General features: G+C 39.6%; 1 pseudogene; it reads right to left on the bottom strand.

The window, feature by feature from the left end:
* Positions 1-3233: 3233 nt before the first annotated feature.
* LOC118240410 lies at positions 3234-13403 on the bottom strand (annotated as a pseudogene).
* Between the last annotated feature and the right edge of the window lie 208 nt (positions 13404-13611).

Raw genomic sequence — 13611 nt, 5'->3', positions numbered from 1 at the left:
TCACACCCCCCGCCCCCCCCCTATTTTTAGCTTATAACTTCTTCCTTTTTCTGTTCTCAAGATCACAAAACTCATTCAAGTGTGAGAAACCTTTTTTCCTTTTTGTTTTTCAACTCATTTGCTTTGTTTGTTTGTTTACTGATAAGTTAAAGATGTACTAGTCTGCCCTGGTATCAGGCTTGGCCTCTCCTGTGTCCTGCATCATCTGTTACATCAGATGCCACATCTATCACTTCTGTCAAAGTCCCTGAGGTCAGGTTTGAGTTTGATCAGACTGACTGGTAATGGATTTCTGGGTATTTCTTCTACCGATTGACCATAAATTATGTCTTTGGTCGTTATGGCTGCCCAGAGCTCGTAGTCACATACGTTAGTCCAGACTTTCCTATAGCAGAAGCTGTGAATATATTTAGGTCAAATGTCATCAAACAGGAACTCAGCAGCCATATAGATGAGAGGTGGGCTTATCTTACACTATCAGACAGTAGAGTGTGAATACAGACTGACATTTATACCACTTTAGTCTTGGTATGCCCAACTCATACCAGTCAAACACACAGCTGCTGTACTGAACACTTATATGAAGATACAAGAATTTTTATTTTGTCATGTTTACTATGGTGAGTAAATAAAGTTTGAAACCACTTTTTCTATTGTAGCCACTTCATTTGAAGAAATAGGAGATGAAATATAAAACAAATGAAATATAAAATCCAGAGTTTGTTGTTTCCAGATTTTCTTTTGTAAACTGTTTTTGAAGTAAATAGTAAGGCAAGCAATATAAAGACGTTAATTAGCCACAGGGGGGCGACAGTGAACTCAGGAAACTGTTAATGTACTGAACACTAGAAAGCAACACAGCACAATGAGTCACAGCAAGTGAAGTCAGAGCATTTCATGACAACAGAGTTTATGTTGAATTCATAGAGACAGAGAAACCCCAAAGAATTAATTCATTGTGTCAGGAATCGATATTTCTGAAAATAATCTTTTATAGCGGGTAAAACACACATTCTTTGGAACTGTGCGACCATCCTTTTAGTCTCTTAATTTTGCTTAAAAATACAGTGATGCTGTAAACCTGTCAGAAATGCCAGTAGCCCACCCAGTGTGTACTGCAGGTAATGCATCATTTATTCATACGTCACTGTGTAGCCTTTAGCCCACAGGACAGGAAATGTGACAGTGATGTACTTCATCCCCAGTGTACTGGTGTAGTGATGCCTGTTGAAATTACATTGTAATTTGATTTAGTGGCTGTGTAATACTTTCTCATGTATTACTAAATTTGAATACGTTTATTTCTCTGCTGGTTACACATGTGATAAACAAAACAAACAACTTATTTCTATATATAGTTGTTACATCGTGTATTGAGTCTTTTTATATAGAATTAAACATTCACATGTGTTTTCTTTAGAAATATATGAAATATATATATATTAATGTTTTATAATTTCTTACATGTCTCTGTACATCATATTCTATGAGAATACGTAAATAAACAAGAACCACGTGGTGGCCCAAACTACACGGACACTGACGAGGGGGACCGTTACACTTTGTAACAGTATGCGAGTAATTAATGAAGCAAACTGACTTTATTGACTTTAAGTTTGTCTGTGCTGGCAAACTCAGGAAACAAATATTGACTTGTCACTACCACAATCTTTAGCGGTTGCTTCACAATTAGATTTTATTTTTAATTATAATGTTTTCATAATAGAATTGTACATAAACATGTTTTTTCTAATGTTCTCTTTCTTTAAGGTAATGATTTTTATTCTGATTAAAACAATATGTAACGGTCAGGGCCACCTGCTAGACTGCCCTCGGTGGCCAATAGAAGGCAGAGACTTCCGTAACGGTAATCACGGACAACCAGCAGCCCGAGTCTGATGTTCCTTAAGGGAAGTGCTCCCTCTGCTGGGGGAGGAGAGGAACGTTCCTTGATTAATGGCTGGTTATTTGATTTGTAGTCCGCCACAGAGCATTAGCTCAGGACAGACATTAACCTACTGGAGAATAAAATTAACTTTATAGAACTAAAGACAAACAAACACAGGCATAAGGAATATATATTGGAAAGTGACTATATTCAGTGTCCATCAAATAGAAATGATCAAGCAGTTTATTATTTCAGTGTAAAAAGAGCTACAGCTCTCAGTTTGTTTGGTAGTGAGATAAAATTTACAAAGTGAGCCTGAACAATTTTATTCCACTATATGTATTAGTACATTTGTTACAATTGGAATCAATTTTTGTATGTGTTAGAATTTTTATTAGATCTAGAATTTGTTGGGAATCAGTCTTATAAGTGTACTATAGATATTTATTTGGGGTATAGATTTGTGACAAGCTGTTCTATTATACCTTGTTTAGATTGTCCAGGAAGAGCTGGTACAGTGAGATTTTTATTTCCCTCTAAAATCACAGGCTGAATGTACCTCACCTGACGAAGCGTACACCATGTATTACTGATATAAGAAAGCAGCCTATCACAGATGGTGCTTCATATTTTTGATGGAGATTCTTCCTGGAAATAATTCCACACCACAGAACGGACTTTCTTAAGTGATCCTTCCATTATGTTATGGTTTGTGATTTTCCAACTTGGCTAATTATGTGCTGTTATCTCTCCACTCACTGAAACCCTTGAACTGGGATGCATTTTTAATACTTTCAAACTATCTGGGAATTTGTAGGTGAACTATTCTGGTATTTGGGAAAAGAGGATTAACTTGGTATATGTAGCAATCACAGGTTGAAGCAGCAGGTTTCAGTAACATTTTGACATGTTTTAACACCTTGTCTAAAACAGATCAGCCTTGATTTTGAGATTGATTCTGAGTGTGGTCCAGGGTTCTGAGTGCGCTTCAGGGCTGGACTCTGAGGAGTCTTACGGAACCACGTCGGACTACCGGGACTGGTACAATGAAGTCCAGTATTTGGAGTCGGAGTCCGCAGGGTCCTACTACCCTTCCATGGACTACAATGAGGGCTACATGGATTATGAAAGGAATGAGTACAGCGACGTTAGTCTGCCGTCAGACTCTGAGTTCAACTGCGGGAAGGATCCTTCGATGGAGGTGGAGGAGGTCCTTTATGGATACGCTCCCTTGGACAGCGACACAACGTCTGCAGACTACCAGCGCGACTACCAGGGTTCTGGTACCCAAGCTTCTGTCCAAGGCGCCGCCCAGGGCACGCCGCTCTGAGGCATGCAAGATGCCTCATGTGACTTTCAGAGAGGTGTCGTCGTTGTCCGAGGAGGAAACTCCCGGAGACAGGCAAAGTAGCTGGTGCGCCTCCTGAAATGAGTGCGCAGAAGTCACCGCCCCCTAAAATCGGCGAGGGGCGATCTCCCACAGGCAGGTTGGACTTTAGCCCAGCCGACGACTGGGGAACAGGCTGGGGTTCTTGCCGGCTTCCCTGGACTCTCTAGCAATCCTCGATGTAGTTTAATACGTGTCCCTGTCACTGTGTCTGTCCCCATCACATTGTCTGTGCCAATCGCTTTGTCCCCCTTTGTGTCAGTGCCTGTACCGGTCAGTGTGTCTGTTCCCGTGTCTGTTGTTGTCCTGGTACATGTCCTTCGACCCTCTGTCGTGTTCGCGCTGGCCTGTATCGGGTCACTCGGTCCTCCGGCTTCGCCATTTGGCGTTGTTTTCGGGGCTGTAGCCCGATAGGCTGGCACGTTGCTGGCAAGTTGCGCCGTTGGGGAGGGGCTCTGTCACGGTATGGCCCCTCCTCCAAAACATCTCCCCGTGTGTGTTTGTGGGTGTGTGTGTATGTTTGTCCATGAGTCCACACCCTCCCTCTGTTCCACACCTGATCCTTCTTGTGTGTCATAAAAGTCTATCGTTTACGTGTTACTGTCAGTCTTTAACAATGATAGCGTGTGTGCTGTGTCTCCTGTGTTTTATGTGTTAATAACCATACACTGCAGATTAAAATTTGAGAACAACACACCATTTCCTAAATGTCAAGGTCACTGTGAAGTGCTATTTAACTTATTTAATGTTGTAATTCTTACTTTGTACTATATATAGCTAGACAAACAATTTCACTCAAAATGTCACATTTTGCATTTACTTCATGACATGCTATAGTAAAAAATGTTACATTTCCTTCCAAAAAGTGATTTTTTTGGTTTTAATATATTGAGGCATTTTATTTAACAAAATTCTATTTTGAACAATTTTTTTTTACTGATGCATGCTTTCCAAAACAGTGAGTTCTTCTTCTTTGTTTTTACTTAACATATACACTTATGTATATGTAATTATTTTTTTCAAGTCTTAACATGAAACCAAATTTTAAGATTAAATAAAAGATGTAAAATTTTAGGATTTAAAATAGCTGGCCAGTAGGTATAAGCATTTTCTATAACTAGTAAAATTGCTTTGGCCTCTGTCAAGATTTTTAGTTTTATTTATTTATTTATTTTTAGAGGGAGGGGTATCTCGTCAGCTTTAGTGTGTGCGCATGTTTGTGTGAGTGCATGTGTATTTGGGAAGGTGTGTCTAAGTGTGACAGAAATATGGTTAACTAAACAGTTTGCATTGTCTAACAGGCAGAGATTTCACTCTGGCATGCTCTACTTCCTCTTCTTGATTAAGAGCCATTGGCAGTTGGACAGTAGAGTAGAGAGGTACTTCCTGTGAGTGGGAGTGTGTGAAATTAATGTTGGAGTAGAGAATGTCGTCATTTGTGGGGTCAGAGGGCATGTCCAGGGCTGAGACGTTATCATATACAGGAATAGAATCACGCTGAAAGAAAGAGAGAGAGAGATGAATTTCGACATGGTGATTAATGATTTTTGTAGTTAATAATCAAAATACAGGCTGAACTCTGTTACTTTGGTCATTGGACCCTTTATGGAAAACTTTGCAGGGATTTTGAGTTGGACTGAAATCTCAATCCTCTGTCGACTCTTCTTCAAACTCACTTTTGCGCTGGTCTCCTCACTCCTGCTGCTGACAGCTGTGGTTCGCCTCCTGGTGGTGAACCACAGTAATAACATTAACAGGCTCAATAGCTTCTGTGTTAATCAAACTCTAGTTAAAATGATTTGTGTTAAAACCTGGTTGACATCACTGGTATGATAATTATGTGGTTTAAATCATATGTCACTGACAGACAGCAATTTACCTCCTTTGGTGGGTTAGTCATATCCATCAATCCGATGTCATGGTGTTCTCAAGGCCTGAATACTTGGTCCTCTACTTTTTATTAATTATTCTCCACCTTGGCAACATTACTAGACAACATGGTCTCCAGTTTCACTACTGTATGCATTATATGCAATTTTCTGCTCATCCAGTCCCCTCATACAGGCTGCCTCCTCTCAGCCTAGTTGATTGCCTGACTGATATTTTCTTCCAACCACCAGCTTGCTGTCTGAGTGATGTAATTACTATGCCTTTGCAACTCTATTTTTTTTTTTTTTTTTAACAATTACTGAATAACATCTCATGTTTTAAAATTTTCTTGCATCTTCAATTTGTTTTTTTGTTTGTTTGTTTTTTAAATTTATTTACTTATTTATTTACTTCAGTCTAATTGTCATTGTTTATTGTCTTTGCTCGTTTGTATAGTGATCTTGGGGACTGGGTAGTAAACAGCCTACAGCATTGGAAGGGTGTGTAATATCAATGTGGCTTCAGCTTCTTACCTCATCCATAGACAGACAGCAATGAGAGTCAGAAACAAAACTCCCGTGACTCCAGAAACTGCGTATGTCCCAGCTGGGTTCCCTGCATCAGGAAGGAGAGGGCAGCATGTTACACAGACGTGTGAACAGTCACAGAAGTCTTGCTGTATGACCTCATCAAACTGACACTGGAAGTGCAAGATAGTTGTCTCACTTTCTTTAATCACCATGTAGACAATAAGGCAGTGAATTCAACCCAGACTGTACCTGAAGTAAATGACCATTCTGATGAGTTAGATGATCCAAATCGATTCTGCACCACACAGTAGAAAAGTCCACTTGTTCCTGTAGCTATAGTTAAATTGGTGCCATTTCCAAACAGTAAGACATCACTTCCTGTCTTCTTATACCAGGAGTAATTACTGACGGGGTTGGAGTCACTGTAGCACAGCAGTGTCACCGAGTCACCAGACACACGGTCAGTAACAGACGGGTCTCTGGGAGGGTCTGAGCAGGAGAGCAAGAATTGAAATAATACATTTAATGTCTTTTTATTTTGACTGTTCATGTTTGAAAGTGGTCCATATCAGCCATCTATGGAAATATTTCAGAAAACAGTAACATTCAGTGCACAACCTGCATGAACACAATAACTTTAAAGAGTGATATTTATAAGACTATCAGTAAAATGAATAAAACAGTTGCATAGCCACAGTGTAATGCTTCATTTGCTGCTGACTGTTCATCAGCTCACTGTTCATGGACTGTGGATGTGGGACCACCTGTTCTGTGTGTATACACATCACTTAAGGACACATTCTTAACACATCTCACAATAGTGAACCTACATAACACATCCAGCAGGGTGGTGGTGGAGTTGTGCTGTCCCAGCTGGTTGTGAGCGGTGCAGTAGTAGAGTCCACTGTGCTGGGAGCTGATGTTGGAGATGCTGTAATTCTGGTCTGTTGGCAGCAGTGTGTCTGCAGCTGCTCTCTGCTTAAACCAGGAGTAGGTGAGAACAGGAGGGTTTGAATCACTGCTGCAGGTCAGAGTCACTGAATCTCCCTCCACTCTCTCTCCAGAGGAAACCATCAATGCTCTGGTGTTTCTAGGGGCATCTGAACACAAACACATACTGTTAACATTAAAACTAAACTCTCATACACAGTCAGGTTAAGAGATTCTTATAAATTCAGAAGTTATAGTTGATAACTGTGAAACTACAACAAAGAGCATCATCATCATCATGAGCTGTAGTAGTAAGTATTGATTGTAGTGATGTTTCTTGTTTATGATTAACTGACTTTATTAAATGCATCAAGACATCATGATTTTCATATGTAAATTCTCCACTCACACACAGGAGGAGAGCGGAGGTTCTCATGGCCTTCAGTAGCACAGCTATAACTGACTACATCCCTGACTGCAGATACAGAGCAGGAGACAGATGTGCAGTGAGACAGACGCTGTCCGTTCTTGTACCAGATGTAGGTGGGGTTGTAGGGCAGAGTGCAGGTGGAGCTGCAGCTCAGTGTTACTGTCTGTCCCTCTGATCCTGGGACTGCTGGAGAGTCCACATTCACCTTCAGGCCTGTATAGGAGACTCTCATAAGTGTTTTCAGGGCTCAACACACAGATGGTGAACCATGTGACACTGCCAGACACAGAACACTTATCTTACCTGTGACAGAGAGAGACACACCAGCAGAGCTCTCTGTGTGTATCATGTAGGGGGCTTTAAATCGGAGGAGATATTCTGCTGAGTCACTCTCTATGAGATGTTTCAGGCTTAGTGTGTTCACATTAGCTCTGTGACTGAAAACCTCCACTCGGTCATCAGCATGACTCAGCTCTTTGACCTGTGGGTGGAGTTTGGCGTACCAGGCAGGTTGGGGGGTGGGCTGCTGATCCAGGAAGGTGTAGTAACCGTGTATGTCCACTGATGAACCAATCAGAGCACAGATGCTCTGGGTGACGTAAGTTACATTCCAGCAGCTGTCCTTTCCATAAACACCTGTAACACATAAACTGAGTAAATCATAGCTGAACAAACAGACTACCAGTTCTTTTAAAGTCAGTTGTATATAATCAGAAGCTGGGCGACAAGACTTGTCTTGTGTCACTTGTCTTGTTCTCAGGGAAGTTGTGCCAAGTTTCCAGTGGGCCCTTTCATGAATGACCTGTTTTTAAAAAGGGCAAGTAATGTCAGTATATTTTGTGCATGTTTATACAATTACATAGCAGGTTTTATTGTGTTCCTAAGTGTCTGCATGAACACTACTTATAAGTGCAGTTACAGTATAGACCCCTCCTTTACGCCCTCATCCATGTGATGCCTCTCGCCATGTTTGATGTGTTGTTGTCCTCGGTTAACGTGTCACCGTGTGTGTTGTGTTTACACTCCTTTCCTCACATGTTGCCATGTCCCCCTTTATTACTCATTAGTGTGTCTCCAGCCTCACCTGTTCCTCATTTCCATCCCTGTAAATATTCTTTCTGTTTCCAGTTTTTATTTACTAAGTAATTTACTGTTTATTTACTAGGTTTTATTACCAGTTATGATTTACTATATGGATGATGATCAATGTGTAAAGGCTTTAGCATTTAAATGGTCCTCTTATTTTTACTTTTACTTTTATTCTTTTACTTAAATTTTTGCCATTAAAAGACTTTTGTGTCTTTGTTTGGTTGTTTGGTTGTTTTGAGACTCACGCCTGCATCCTGTCACAGTAAGAGTCTAATAAAAAATGTAACACTTGCTCTTTGGTCAAAACCAGGCCACCCATGAAGGAGGCCAACAGAGGTTATTATTATTATTATTATTATTATTATTATTATTATTATTATTATTATTATTAGTTGCATTTATATAGCACCTTTCTCAAACTCAAGGTTGCTTTACAAATATTGCTTTTTTTTCCTTTTTTTTTCCAAGAACAGCAGTGGTTGATTAAAACTTCCAACTGCCAATAATATGTATGTAAACATAAACACAGTGGACTTAAAAATTAAACGCAGTGATTTATGGAAAAACGAAAAAATATTTTTTTTCCAAAAATACCTTAAACACTGAAAACTCTTAAATTGAAATATATCTAAAAATGCTGTAGTTGTCTTATGTCTTAGCCATATGTGACTCAGCATGAGTTCACTGTAATCTAGTAGAAGTTGCCAGTGACACAGTGTGAGTGCAGTTTAAAGTGAGGACAAGACCAAGAGACAATGAGAACACAAACAAAACACACTGATGTAGTACTGCTGAACCAGCTAGCCAGTGCCCACAAATGTACAGAGCCCTCAACAGTGAAAGGTGCTTCCCAGCTACTTATAAACATGTAGGCAGAACCAGCAGCAAAAAACAGCAAAAACAAACAACAATCAAACAAACTTTTTTTCTCATAGAAGCTGCTAGTGAGATGCTGACAGAGTGATGAGAGTTTAAAGTGAGGATCTTACAGACAGCAGGAGAGCGGAGCTCCTCATATCCTCTTACAGCACAGGAGTAGCTGCCTGCATCCTCACTACTGTCATACACATACAGTCCATTACTGTTCTGGTTATATACAGGGTGTCCATTCCTGTACCAGATGTAGGTGGGGTTGTTGGGCAGCATGCAGGTGGAGCTGCAGGTCAGTTTGATATTCCCTCTATATGTGTTTGACATCATAACCTTCAGATCTGCAAATCATTTTAAGAAAGAAGCTTTGGTGTTAATTTTATAAATAGCATATTTTTATAGTTAACTAGTCTTATGTGATTACCTGTGACAGACAGAGATACTCCAGGATCACCAGTGTATGGACCCCAAGGACCATCAGTGTGGAATCTGAACCTGTATGTGTGAGCGTCTCTCTCTCTCAGGTGAGTGACTGTCATACTACAGTCATTCTGGGAGCTCTGTCTATACTGCACTCTCCCCTCATACTCCTCTTCCTCTCTCACATCCACAGCTTCAACACCAACCTGCTGCACTTTAATAAACCAGAATGATTCTGTCACCGTTTGTCCTCCAGGGTATTTATAAGAGTAGGATAGATCAACATTTGAGCCTTTCAGAGCACACAAGTGTATGTCACACCCTAAAACACCTGAAAGACAGATACAGTCACATTCAGGAAAAAATAAATTCTGGTAATTCATAAAACATGAATGAATATTAATAATTAATATGTTAGCTTTTAATATTAATATTTGCTTTTAAACCAAGCCAGATAAATGCAGAGGAAATCTGCATAATATTTATCCATCATGTATATATACTCACTGAACTCAATTTTAGAAACACCTGCCTATAAATATCCACCAGGACATCCCATTGTTTCAGGCAGTCTATTCCTAACAGAGCCTCTCTCTCAATATGGAGTTAGTTTACCAGTTACCTTCCTTCCTTAAAGATACTACTGATTTCCTCATTAAATGGAATGAACTTTACAACATTAGTCAAGATGATTTATTATGTACCATGGATGTATCAAGTGTGATACTAGAATTCTTAGTATAACTCACACAAGAAATTTGACCAAAAAAAAAAAAAAAAGTTATGTTCTGTAACAAATGTTATTTACAGATTCAAGTTCTCTGGGATAACTGGTTTCCCCAAATTGTGAATATATATATATATATTTGAACATTATTATACATATTTCAGTAATGTTTTTTCACAGTACGAGGAGTAAATGAGGAGTGAGTTTCCTTGCTCTTATGAACACATGGCCCCTCTAACATAGCCACTGGCCCCAGCCTGGCCCCCCATTTCAAAGAGTATAGAATTTCAACTGAACCCTCCCTCTTTCTGTTTCAAAAGAGCCCCTAATCTAAAAGAACCTTTAATTTGGGCGCAGTTACCTAAACAATCTACGTCTCTTCCTTTGAAGGAAGTTGATAGTAACTTTAAATGTTTTCATTTATTTATTGATGTGAATACAATTATGAAAACTTTGTTTTATCCTCTTCCTTGAACTCTATATACATAATATAGGTAATTCACCTTTTACTACACTGTAGATATTAATTTGTTACATGGATACTGACATCAAATACTTGTGACATTTTGATGAAGTATCCAAGGGAGAGGCCTCTTTTCTGCATATAAGTGGGATGAGATGTTAGAAACACGCTGATGAAGACCTAAGGGCTGAAACGTTCATGTCTTTGAAACTGTGTCTTCAGTCACTTAAACTATTGCATTATATAAGAGTGCTGTCCAACCACATTCACTCATTAATTTCTTCCATGGATCCATCCTGTCAGAAATATTTCTTCAAAGAGTAAAGGGAGTGGCCTGTTTAATTAATTCTTCTTAGTGTACACTCAGAGTTTTTGTATAGCCAAACTGTGGTGATGCACATGTAAAACAGCAACACAGCTGTGTCTTATAAACTTGTACCAATAAAGCACCTACAATCATAAGTACATTTATGTCCATCAGTATTCAGTATTAGTCTGACTAAGATCCGACTGTAAGACACGCTTGCTTAGTAAGTTCAGACTATGCTGCTGTGAGTGTAGATGGTACAGTGAAGGGACTGGTGTTTGCTCAGCTCTTGTAAATGGTTCTGTCCAGTTTCTTACATGTACACTATTGTAAATGTAATCAGTATCACTGCTCTGTTTCTGAGTGTATCAGTGACAGAGAGTCAGGTGAATTCTCTCATCATGAAATATCACACACTCTCATGTCAGATCTGACCAGACTGGATTGGAAGGGATCAAGTGACTGAATAATTACTAATTGAATAATATCCGTTGTATAAAAAGAATAAAACACATGTGGCATGCAAATATGTAGAGTAAAATGGATTGTGCAAATATGTCAAATATTGAATAATACTGAAGTTCAGAGTTAGTCTTGAGATTTAGTTCAAATCCAACACTTACACACTGCAGGAGAGTGCTGTCTGCTGCCATACACACTACAGGAGTAGCTGCCCTCATCAGATACACTGGTGGAGTGGAGCATAATGGAGGCATCATTTCTATATGACCTGTACTGTCCATTCCTGTACCAGTAGTGCTGAGGGGTCTTACTGAAGCTGCAGGTGGAGCTACAGGTGAGTTTCACCTCTCTCTGTCCTACAGTCTCAGGATTCACCTTCAGGTCTACACACACATCACATCATGCACATCAGAATGTTTTCTGTGTGAGAAAAACATGGTATGCATGTGTATGGAACAGAGAAAGTGTAGATATGGATGTGTGGGAGAGAAAGAGATACATTTTGTAAGTGTCCATAAACTACCTATGGTTATACAAAATTGTTCCTACTAAGTTAACAAGTATGGTTCAGTGTGAAAATCTGAGTTCTAAAATTCAAAATTAGTTAATTATAGACTTAAATGTCTTTACTGTTAGGGACACTAATTTGTACAAACAGTAAAATCAGTTGGTCAGAGACCCAGTCACAAATGTGGTAATATTGAAAACTTTGTAATGTCCTCTTTAAAGCAGCACAGAGTTTAAAGTGCAGTGTTTTTGTATGGGAAAGTCTGTTAAAAGTAGAAATCCACCAGAGTGACAATAATGAAGTGTGAAATATGTAAGTCCCCATGTCCCAACAATGTATAATGTGTGTATGGCAGTGTAGGTGTGTGTGTGTGTGTGTGTGTGTGTGTGTGTGTGTGTGTGTGTGTGTGTGTGTGAGAGAGAGAGAGAGTGTGTGTGTGTTCTATGTTTTAAGTTTGTTATTACCTGTAACAGTGAGAGTAACTCCAGATGAAGCAGATATCCATTAATTCCTCCATGTTCTAAATCTGAAGTTATAAACTCCAGAGTCACTTACATTCACGTTGTTCATTGTCAGTGTACAGTCATTCCACCGTGTGCTTATAGAAACTCGTCCTAAGTATTGAGGGTCTTTACTCAGGTCTTGTGGTTCTCCATCAGATCTCTGGACCTGATACCACTCTCTCGCTCTGACACTGGAGGAACTAGATGTATATTTGCAGGGGATTTTTACTGTAGATCCATTAGGAGCACAGAGGCTCCGAGAGGAGAGAGCTACACTGTGCTGAGACTGAGTTTCTGGCAAACACACACACACAAATGTACGCACACATGCGCACACACACACACACACACACACACACACACACAAACGTACGCACACATACACACACACACACACACACAAACGTACGCACACATGCACACACACACACACACACACACACACACACACACACACACACACACACACACATAGGTGCATGAAGTTATTATAAATTGTTTGCAGTTCAAGGAACTCCATATATTTTTGTTATATCCAACTCTTACCAAGTGTGTCAAATGTTTTGAAGTTTCTGATCTGTAATATAACCATAGTACACATTCAAATCTTTGCCATCCCATTTAAGTTACTACAAATGGATTACAAAGCAGTATCATGAATACACATAAAACAGAGTAGAAAATAAGAAAAAAAATCTAAAGTTTACCTGCCAGTAACACGAGGATTGCTGCTATAATAATATTTCTTGATGTTCAGAAAGACATGGTGACATCACTGTTCATGAAGAACCGATACTTGAAGCTCCAGTAAGTCGTGACTTTAGGCTAAATGTTTCTGATAAATGATCAGAGAAAAAGCCTTAAGAATAAGAAGAATAAGCAGCCTGTGCTACTGTCTTGTGTTCCTGAGTATAACGGCCGTGACCTCAGTCCTGCTCCTCCTCACCCATCCTACACTGGGAAGATGTTGTGATCTTGGTTACTGTCAAACAGCAAAGACACGGAAGGTGTGTTGTGCATTTAGCGCAGCGTTCTGTCATCATACCTCCCCCCTTTATCTTATAATGTCTTCCTTTTTCTGGACTCAAGATTCTTAAAAATGCAGAAAACTGCTCTCAAAAGCTCAGACTGTTGAGACTCCCGAGCTTTTTCGGTCCCCTGAATCCTTCTGATAGTCACCAGGTATTCTGATTTGATGACATCTTACTTCACCTGACTTTACACACAC

This window comes from Electrophorus electricus, chromosome 21 (assembly GCF_013358815.1).
Source record: "Electrophorus electricus isolate fEleEle1 chromosome 21, fEleEle1.pri, whole genome shotgun sequence".
Taxonomy (NCBI): domain Eukaryota; kingdom Metazoa; phylum Chordata; class Actinopteri; order Gymnotiformes; family Gymnotidae; genus Electrophorus; species Electrophorus electricus.
The sequence above is the reverse complement of the archived record's forward strand: the minus strand, read 5'-3'. Positions and strand labels throughout refer to the sequence as shown.